This window comes from Benincasa hispida, chromosome 3 (assembly GCF_027475165.1).
Source record: "Benincasa hispida cultivar pf3 chromosome 3, pf3_genome.v1.1, whole genome shotgun sequence".
NCBI classification, from domain to species: Eukaryota; Viridiplantae; Streptophyta; class Magnoliopsida; order Cucurbitales; family Cucurbitaceae; genus Benincasa; species Benincasa hispida.
This window is the reverse complement of record NC_143480.1, coordinates 70,922,581-70,932,909: the sequence shown is the minus strand read 5'-3', so window position 1 is coordinate 70,932,909 and position 10,329 is coordinate 70,922,581. Positions and strand designations below refer to the sequence as shown.

At 33.7% G+C, this 10,329-nt stretch overlaps 1 long non-coding RNA gene across 1 annotated transcript; it reads right to left on the bottom strand.

Moving 5' to 3' along the window:
• Nucleotides 1–1,300: 1,300 nt before the first annotated feature.
• On the bottom strand, nucleotides 1,301–9,728 carry LOC120074756 (uncharacterized). The gene is made up of 3 exons (XR_005481058.2): nucleotides 9,620–9,728; nucleotides 1,986–2,125; nucleotides 1,301–1,569 (listed from the first exon to the last, which is right to left on the bottom strand). It is a non-coding gene; the product is annotated as an uncharacterized LOC120074756 (long non-coding RNA).
• Between the last annotated feature and the right edge of the window lie 601 nt (nucleotides 9,729–10,329).

The window sequence follows — 10,329 nt, the reverse complement described above, 5'->3', positions numbered from 1 at the left end:
CAATCCAATAACTAAGATCTAAGATTATTTCATGTAACTTGAATAGTATATGTTTGATATACTGGTGGATTATGTTCAAGTGATAAACTAACACCACAAGAAATATCACTTGTGATAATATTAAAAAAAACTTTGTTGTAGACTTCCCATAACGTTTTCGGAACACGGTCCTAGCCCATGTTATTGAAAATCCTTGACTTTTCATAGCATTTTTCACCACTATGAAAAATGCTATAAGAAAGTTCATTTTCGATAGCATAAAATTAATGCTATAAGAACTTTTCATAGCATGAAAAAAACACTATAGAAAGTCTTTTATAGCGTTTCTTATAACTGCATAAAAACGCTATAAATGACTTTCTATAGCGTTTTTAATAACATTGTAAGAAAGCTATAAACGCGTTTCCATAGCATTTTAATGACCCTGTCATAGGCGATGTTATTGAAAGTTCTCGACTTTCCATAACTTTTGTTTACGGTTATAAATAACACTATAGAAAGTTGATATTCAATAGCTTTAATTTAACGTTATGAAAACGTTTCAAAGTGTTAGAGAAATGCAATCAAAATTTTTTATATTAATAAACAATGATCTAAAAAGCTTTCTATAGCACTTTTAGATATGTTATTGAAAGTTCTTAACTTTTGATTAGTATTTTTTTTTTACATTTTTTTTACTGTAATAGAAAAAAGTTATAGATACCCTATTTTCTATTGCAACATTTTAATGTTACTGAATTTTCTATAGCATTTTTGTAGTGATAAAAAAATGTTATAATTCATCTTTAATAGCACTTTTTAATGACATTATTTTTTTTTTTTTAGATTTTACAATTTGTTTCAAATATTTTTGTAAAATCAAATTATAAACGTATATATATTTATAGATGTCGCTTGACCATAATTGTCTAGATGAAAAAGATGTAATTACTTCACATTTCATCCACAACTACAATCATAATTACAAACAAAATATTCAAATTTCTAGCATAGAAAAAAAAAATAAAGCACTATATTCATCCAAAAGGTTTGATAAAGTCATCAAAAGTATATTTTAACAAAGTTCTTACCTAATAGAATAAGTTGTAAATTCTTAATCCAAATAAAGTGAATACATATATAATCCCAAAAAGTTGATACAATCGAAAGAGATGTTTAAATTATGACGATATCAAAATTCTCCCACAACTATATATGTAGCTCCAATATTTGTCGTCATTTCAATCACTTGATAAAAAATAAAAACAAAATTACTTTTATAAATCATCATGATCTAACTTTAACAAAATAGATTAGCTAATGAACTAAATAAATACTGAATTCACAAAGTAATAAATAAATCTTCTTACATAGTTTGACTTTATCAATTGACCATACGATAGTAGTGCCCACAATATCATCAATAACACGAATGTCTAATGTAGGCCTCCATAAGAAGAAATTAAGTACTTTTACCTTATTAACCCACACACAAGTTGCGTTCGGGTCAAAGGGTATGTGATAGATAAGGATTGATAGATCATTGGAGGACCTCTTCCTCAACAACTATTTCTCCCGAGCCGGACCAATCTATCAACAAACACTTACTCTAAGGATGTTTTCTTGAAAACATACATCAATACTTAAAGAAAAGTCAAAGTCTTTAGCACTAGACATTTGGTCAAGTCAACAATTACAAACCTAATTGCTGTAACAAAGTTGCTCAACAGGCATGTAAGGATGAACTAACACAGTGACACTAATATAGATGCAACCAAGATGGTTGTCTCTTATCACTCAAACACACTATACAAAAACCAACCAACAAATCTTACGTTTCCTTTTCCATAGAACCTACCACAACCACACTTCATGTCCAATGAATTCAAATTTAACAAACAACTTAAAGTAAACCATAAACAAACTGTATGAACCTAAACCAGTAAGGTTATAAAATCTAAGAGAAAAGACACTAGTACAAAATTGGGCTATAGTAGAAAGCAAACCTGTAAGTCTCCCAAACAACACTTCCATTGTCTCCAACATTATGTGCAAAATTGAAAAGATCAAAGATCAAGCTTTCACCTGAGATGGATCCACAAATACTTCCTTTGAACTCATTTCTATGAATTTTTTTTGCACCTACCTGCAAGAGATATTGAGTGTCATGGAAAATTGAAGCCATAAGAAATATCAACTAGAAGTTCATGTAATTTGAAGCCTAATCACAAATGCACACAACACAACCATTATCTTCAATCACACATAATAATTAAAGACTAATGCATAAAGTCATAAACAAACTTTATAAACCCAAGCATGTAAGCTTCTCACAATTAAGATAAAAGACTAATACAAAAGCATATTAAGTTTAAGCCTAAGTTATCAGAAAAAACTTATAAACAACTAAACTTATAAAAAGAAATATCACACAAATCAATTGCAAAAGTACTTGTAAATGACAAGTTACTAGCACTTTAAAAATTAAAGAAATTAAAGTGGAAGGATCAAGCAAGAGAATTGCCTACAAGTAAAATTGGTTTTAGATTACTCAACAACAAGCTAGGAAACCTAAAAGATAACAAACAATACCATCCAAATTTGAAACCAACCTTTAAATTCTCATTATTAAAAGATAACAAACAACGAAACTTGAACTCACAAAGAACAATCCAAAAAAAATAGGAAAATGGAAACTACAACCAACAACCAAAAGATGTTCCAATGAATTTGTCGACCCCCTTGATAGCCATTTTATTTTTAGTTATTGGATAACAAAGAACTAAACTAGAACTCACATAAAAATGAATCCATCTTAGAATAAGAAAATAAGATTTTTAACACTATAACAAAAGGAATCATGGGTCATTGAGTAAACAACTTTGTGTAACAAGGAAAAAATTTAATGAAATACGATTATACAAAATCAAATATTCTTTAACACAACATTGGCATTTATAAATCTGTTGTTCTAACTAATGAGAGAGAAATGAGAAAGATGAGAAATGTGTTTATTTCATTCTAGAAAACTTCATATAAATACATATTTTAAGTCTAAAAATAGACTCCATAATGTTAGCAATTAATCCCACTAGCTCCACAAGAATAGGAACTTAGACTTGACTACAACTAAAAATAACTTCAACTATTTCCTAGAACCTAGGAATTGACTAGACCAACTCAAAAACTAATTTGCAGTTTTGAGTTGCTAACATTCTCCTCCTAACTCAAATATTGCAAACACCTTGCTCCCAAGAGCTTGAAAACGACTCACACAAAAAGACTTAGTGAAGATATCAGCTATTTGCTCTTCTGAGCTGCAATGTACCAGTTGCACTTCTCCTTCCTTCTGTATCTCTCTCAGAACATAATACTTGATCTTAAAATGTTTGGTCCTTCTGTGAAAGACTGGATTCAATGAAATGGCTAGATTGGCTTGATTATCCACAAACATCTTCACACACTTTTCCTGCTTCAGATGCAAGTCATGCATCAATTTCTTCAACCAAACAGCTTGGTTGACTGCTGGCGTCGTTGCAATGAACTCAACTTCTGCAGTTGACTGAGCCACTATATCTTGCTTTTTTGAACACCATGAGAAACACCCTGAGCCAAAAGTGAAACAATAGCCAAAGGCGCTCTTCATAACATCTAATGACCTAGTCCAATCACTATCTGAGTAGCCTTGCAAAATTTTCAACTTTATTAAATTTGATCCTAAAAGACAGTGTGCCTTTCAGATATTTCATAACCCTTTTTCCAGCAACCATATGATTCTTGCTTGGACAGTGAATAAATCTAGATAAGACACTTACAGTGTACATAATGTCAGGCCTAGTGGATGTGAGATACATAAGGCATCCAACTAGACTTCTGTACACATTCTCATCGGCAGGTTCCTCTCCATCATCCTTTTGCAACTTCTCCTTCTGAATCATTAGAGTGTTCATACTCTTACACTCCTCCATATTGAACCTCTTCAATATCTCTTTTACATACTTCTTCTGATAGAGGAGCATTTCATTCTACCTTTGCTGAATCGCCATACCTAGGAAGTAATGCATCAGGCCTCGATTAGTCGTCTCAAACACCTTCATCATTTCTTGTTTGAATATCTCTATCTGAATATCATCACTTCCTGTCACTAGAAAGTCATCTACATAGAGAGATACAATCACAATAGCAGTACTTGATTTCTTCACATAGAGTGTGGATTCACTTAGACTCTTCACAAAACCCAGGTTCAGCAAGTGATCATCCATCTTGCTGTACCATGCCCTAGGAGCTTCTTTCAACTCATAGAAAGCCTTTTTCAACAAATAAACCTTATGCTCTTGTCTTGGTATGATGAATTCGTCTGGTTTCTCAATACAAATCTCTTCTTCTAACACTCCATTTAGGAATGCCGACTTCACATCTAGCTGATACACCTTCCATCCATGCTGAGCTGACACAGCCAGTAGCAACCTGATTGTGTCCATTCTTGCAACTGGTGCAAAAGTCTCAGAAAAATCAATTTCCCAGACTTGTGCATACCTTTTTACCACTAACCTGGCCTTGAGCTTGTTCACAGAGTCATTTGGGTTCAATTTGGTTTTGAAAACCCATTTGACTCCAATCACTTTCCTGTCTGCAGGCTTCTCCACCAGCTCCCATGTATTGTTTTTCTCTATCATACTCAACTCTTCCTTCATTGCCTCCATCCACTTCGTATCTCTTTTAGCTTCTTCATATCCTTCAGGCTCTAATGCAACTACACTACTTCTTTCATACACCTCCCTCAATAGTCTAGTCCCTCTAACTAGTGCATCATCAACTAATTCATCAGGATCCAGAGAGACTTCTTGTTGCTTCACCTCTGCTTCTTCTGTCCAGTCCCACTCATTATCCTCCAAAAACTGAACATCTCTGCTAATCACCAGCTTTTTTGTGTGAGGTTGATAGATCTTATAGGCTTTGGACACCATGCTATAGCCTATAAAGATTCCTGGTTCGACCTTCTTACTCAACTTGTCTCTCTTCACATGGGAACGTAAGAAAAACACAAATAGCCAAACACCTTCAAATTTGTCTGTTTTGGTTTAGTACCAAACCAAGCTTCATAAGGTTCTTCTTTTCCAATACCCTCGCAGATAGTCTATTCAATAGAAAGACTGTTGTGTTTGCTGCTTCAGCCCAAAATTCTTTTGGTAAGTTTTTCTCATGCAATAAACATCTTGTCATTTCCATAATACTCTTGTTCTTCCTCTCACTGACTCCATTTTGCTGTGGAAAATATGGAGCAGTGAGCTGATCCTTTATCCCAGCTTCTTCACAAAAGGAATTGAACCCTTGCGATGTATATTCAGTCCCATTATCAGTTTTCACCACCTGAATCTTATAGCCATTTTGATTCTCAGCCCATCTCTTAAACTTTAGAAACACTTCAGCTACTTCAGACTTCTGCTTCATGAAATATATCCAATACATTTTGGTATAATCATCAATAAAGATAATGAAATACATGCTACCATTTAGTGAGAGAGTTGGTTGTGGTCCACATAAGTCAGAGTGGATGAGCTGCAACTTCTCAGTTACTTTCCATTGTGACTTCTTGAAAGGCAGCCTTGTTTGCTTCCCTGTTAAACAAGCTCTGCAATTTGTTTTCAGCTCCTCCAGAATTGGTAATCCTACTGCCATCTCATTCTTCTACAGATACTGCAACCCTTTCTGATGAAAATGCCCCAACCTCTTGTGCCATAACTCAATATCATTCACTTAACACTTGAAAGCTATCTGCTCCTTCTCGAGTGGATCCAACGAGAAGCTCTTGTGCTGCATCTTTATTTTGAACAACTTCCTATTGGAATCAGAAATGAGGCACTTTCCTTCTTCAAACAACACTTTGAATCCCTTCTATACTAATTGACCAACACTTAACAAGTTTTGATCAATTTCAGGGACAAACAACACTTAGTTAATCAACTTGGTTCCAACACAGCTCTTTATTGACATTATGCCCTTCTCCTTTACTTCTAAATACTCACCATTTTCTATCTTCACCCTTGACTTGAATGACTTGTCAAGGTCCTTAAACAACTCTTTATCACTTGTCATGTGATTGGTACACCCACTATCAACCAACCAACCATCACATTGAGTGACTGATGAGAAACAAGTAGCCACAAAGAGTTGATCTTCTTCTTGCTGTACTACAACATGTGCTCTTCCTTGCTGTTGAGTTTTTGCTTCCTTATAGAATCGTTCAATGTGCCCCAATAAATGACATCTTCTACACTTCACATCTGGCCTTCTCCAGCATCTGAAATGTGGATGATTCTACTTCCCATAGTGCTTGCATGTACTACCAGCATCCTTTGCAACAGACTCTGAGTTACTGCTGCCACTTCCCTTTTTCTCTCTTCCACCTTCTCCCTGCTGCACTCTAGCTTTCAATGCCTCCTCAATGCTTTTTTTTTTGTCTCATCAACCTCATTTGCTATTGTGCTTGCAAAGCACTAACCACTTCTATCACCTTGAGTGTTGAGAGGTCTTTAATGGGCTCATAATCCTTCATTTACATTCTCTCGAATTCTCGTACCAAGTTTAGTACTTTCATGCCTTTAATCTTCTCATCACCTTCATACTCACTTTTGAGGAACTCCCAGATCTCCTTTGCTGACTTCAAGGCCATAATTTTGTTGAATATGGCAGGAGACACAACTGCATATAGGCAAGCTCGAGCTTTTGCCTTTCTGGTGACCCTCTCCTTGTGAGTCTTGATCTGATGTATTGTTGGGTTATTAGGAAGTGGAGCAATCTCATAGTCTTGCTCAATTGCTTCCCAATAATCACAACCCTCCATGTAGGCTTGCATTCTGATAGCCCATGCCTGGTAGTTTTCACCATCAAACACAGGTGGAGCCAATGAAGAAAGACTGTTTGATCCTAATTCCACCTCTAACAACTCTTACAGGTGTATCACTTAGTTTTTCTCAGAGATCGCATATCCCTTAAGAATTGAGGGCTCTGATACCACTGTTGTTCTAATTAATGAGAGAGAAATAAAAAAAATGGGAAGTGTATTCATTTCATTCTAGAAAACTCTATATAAATACATATCTTAAGTCTAAAAATAGATTCCACAATGTTAGCAACTAATCCCACTAACTCCACAAGAATAGGAACTTAGACTACAACTAAAAATAGCTTCAACTATTTTCTAGAACCTAAGAATTGACTAGACCAACTTAAAAACTAATTTGCAGTTTTGAGTTACTAACAAAATCAAAGACTTGGGCAGGAAAATATCATATCCAGAATGGCAACCCTTTTCTCTTGGCTTCCTTTATGCGGCTTGCTCGAGAATGAACCTCAATCTTGGTTGGCTTCCTGATGATGAAACCATCATTCATTAACATCCTTATATTTTGGCATGTCCTTAACAATCCAGACATTAATTAATGATAGCCTCAATGGGAATAGTCAATGTTGAGATGACAGTATCTTTCCTCAATTTAGAAACACCAAAACCTAATTAGTTATTCAAACAAAAAAAAAAAAAAAATGCACCTTACTTTAAAAAAAATAAAAGACAAAACCAATGCAATCAATAAATATGATAAACAGAAGATAACTTCGAAAGGGCACGTTGGATGGAAGAAAAAGTAAAAGTTTTTAGGATTTGAATTTGCATACTACATGCTAGATGCTCTTACACCAACATTTCCTATAGTTAAGATGTGTTCATGTCCACCTATACATCAAAAAATAACCAGACTATGCTTTAAACTTAAATACAATTCGAAAACCAAGCATTATTGAAGGTGGGGGAGGGGTTAACTTAATAACTATACCAAACAAAGAAAGAAGCTAAATAAAGGGAGAGTTATAACTCAAGAACATGCCAAGAAACCAATGAATTATGCTTATAACTCAAACACTAATGGCCAGACATGGCTAGCTTTAGGAGGTAATCTCTTTTTTTGGATACAAAAGAGAAACTCAATGTTTTCAAGTGAAAAGAAAAGAAAAAACCCAAACACAACATTTTCAAATAAAAAGGCATCAAGAGAGTTTTACATATGAAGGAGAAGATGCTATACTTGATGTACAAGATGAGGTTCCAACTTTAGTCAATATGATTCAAATATTGAGTGTCTAATTAGGAGTTTAAAGACAAATCCTATTAATTTAGAATTAGAGTATCATACAATGAACTATATTATCTTGTTTCATACAATATAAGCTTGACTGAAGTTAGAGTTGAAGCATAAATAATACAAACATACTCATAAAAAATTCTGATCAAGAAGATCAAAAGCCATATTCAACTAGATACAACAAACAAGGTGAAAAAAAAAAACATCGGGAACTTGAGAACTTTGTCATCAATCATAGAAAATTGTGTCTTCTCAAACCTAACTCTCAAATCAAATTACAAATATACAAGCAAGATATGACCCTAACAACAGTAATGACATTTCTAATAAGAGGAATCATATAATGTAATTACATCCATGATTCATTGAAGATATTTCCGACCATCCTATAATTCAATTAATGAAACTAAAATTACAGAATTTTCACAAGGGAAGTCACCAAAATTTTGTCAAAAAAATGTGCAAGATCAAGGACACAAGAATTGCTATTGTTGCACCGCTCCCTTTTTTAAGAAATAGCTCAACAAGAAGGACCAAATCATGCTTGCACTCACAACTTAAACTGCCTAATAGTAATGCATAGCAAAATAACATTCTGGGCAATTCTTCAACTTTAACATCATATAATTCATATAATAAATCTTGAATCATTTATTTTAAAGCTCAATAATCTTAATTAGAGGAACATATATGTAGTAAGAAGGTTAACATCACAGAACAATGATAATCTAAAAAAGCCAATTTTAGAGTCATAGCTGAACCAAATCTTTAACAACCAACATCATTCATAATATATTAGTAACAATAAAATAACTCAAAATGTTACTATTAATTTCAAGTGAGCGGTGGTCCGACAGTGGTGACACCAGTGGTGGCATTTGGGCTAATTCCTTGCAGATCAGTGCCATCAAATTGGCTTGGTGGCAGTGAATATTGACAAGCTTAGTCTGTGTCTTGGCTAGCTCTACATGCAATTCATTTATTTGTTTGTGGAGCGGGAAATGACACATGCACACTGCTTCATACACTAAACTACTCACTGCATCAACTCTTTGTGAATCAATAAAGGGATTGATATTAGGAGAAAGTGATTAATATGATTGGTTGTTTTGTGAGGAGAAAAATCAAACAGATGGGCTGCTTTTGTTTGATTTTTCTAATTTTTATTATGTTTGATTATAATTGCTCCGAATGGTCATTGAGCGAAGCAAACAAACAGATTAGGATTGCGTATTTTTTTTGCAGATTTTCAGGCAAAGTATGGACACTATAAGATTTCATTTGATCAATTTCATAACTAAGTTTCATTTCAGCTAGAGATGACTTCAATTGCTCAGCTATTCATGTAAACAATATTTTTCACCCTAATTTGATGGCCTTTTGTTATAGTTTTAAGATTAATTTTCTATTTCCACAACAAAATTCATAATTTCAAAAGCTAAAAATAAGAAGACAACACACAAAACTGAAAGAAATGAAAATTAGGGATTAAGGGGTACCTAAACCAATTTGATGATGTTGCTAGCTCGAAAGACACGGTGAGCAACCCACTGAACAAAATAATGAACTACATGCCCCTGATAACTTGAAAAATAAACCATTCCTAATGAGCTGTAATTTATAATTTTGATCTACAAATTTGGGTAGATTTTTCTTTCCTTATTTTGATCTTTCTATTGTTTATAAACTCTATTGTGATTATCTTTGTAAAATAGACAAATAATTTCATTGATAATACAAAAGCAACAAGGTATCATAACCCTATTACGTTTAGGGTTCTTTTTATTGGGAATGTCCGAAAAATTCGCTGTTTATAATCATGGAAACATATTCTATTGATCAATGAAGGTATTATTGAAGTCTTTTTCAATAAAAGTGTTATTGAAATTGCATTAAGTAATAAAAATCCAATAAACGAATCCATGGATATTGCATGAATACTGTAACCTTTATGTAGAGACATAAAAGAGGATCAAGTTATAGTATATAGCAAAAAAGATCTATAAGTATATGGATGAGATTGGGTACCTCATCCTGGGGACACTATGGATGCAGCCTACTTTGTATAATGATACAAACGACGTGATCCGAAAATCGCTCATGTGGAGATATGCGAGTAGGGACATCCTTTGCAAAAGAGTTCTGCATAAGATCGGACCTCAAAATAGTCACCTTTTTTTTTTTTTTTTTTTTTTTTTTTTTTTTTATA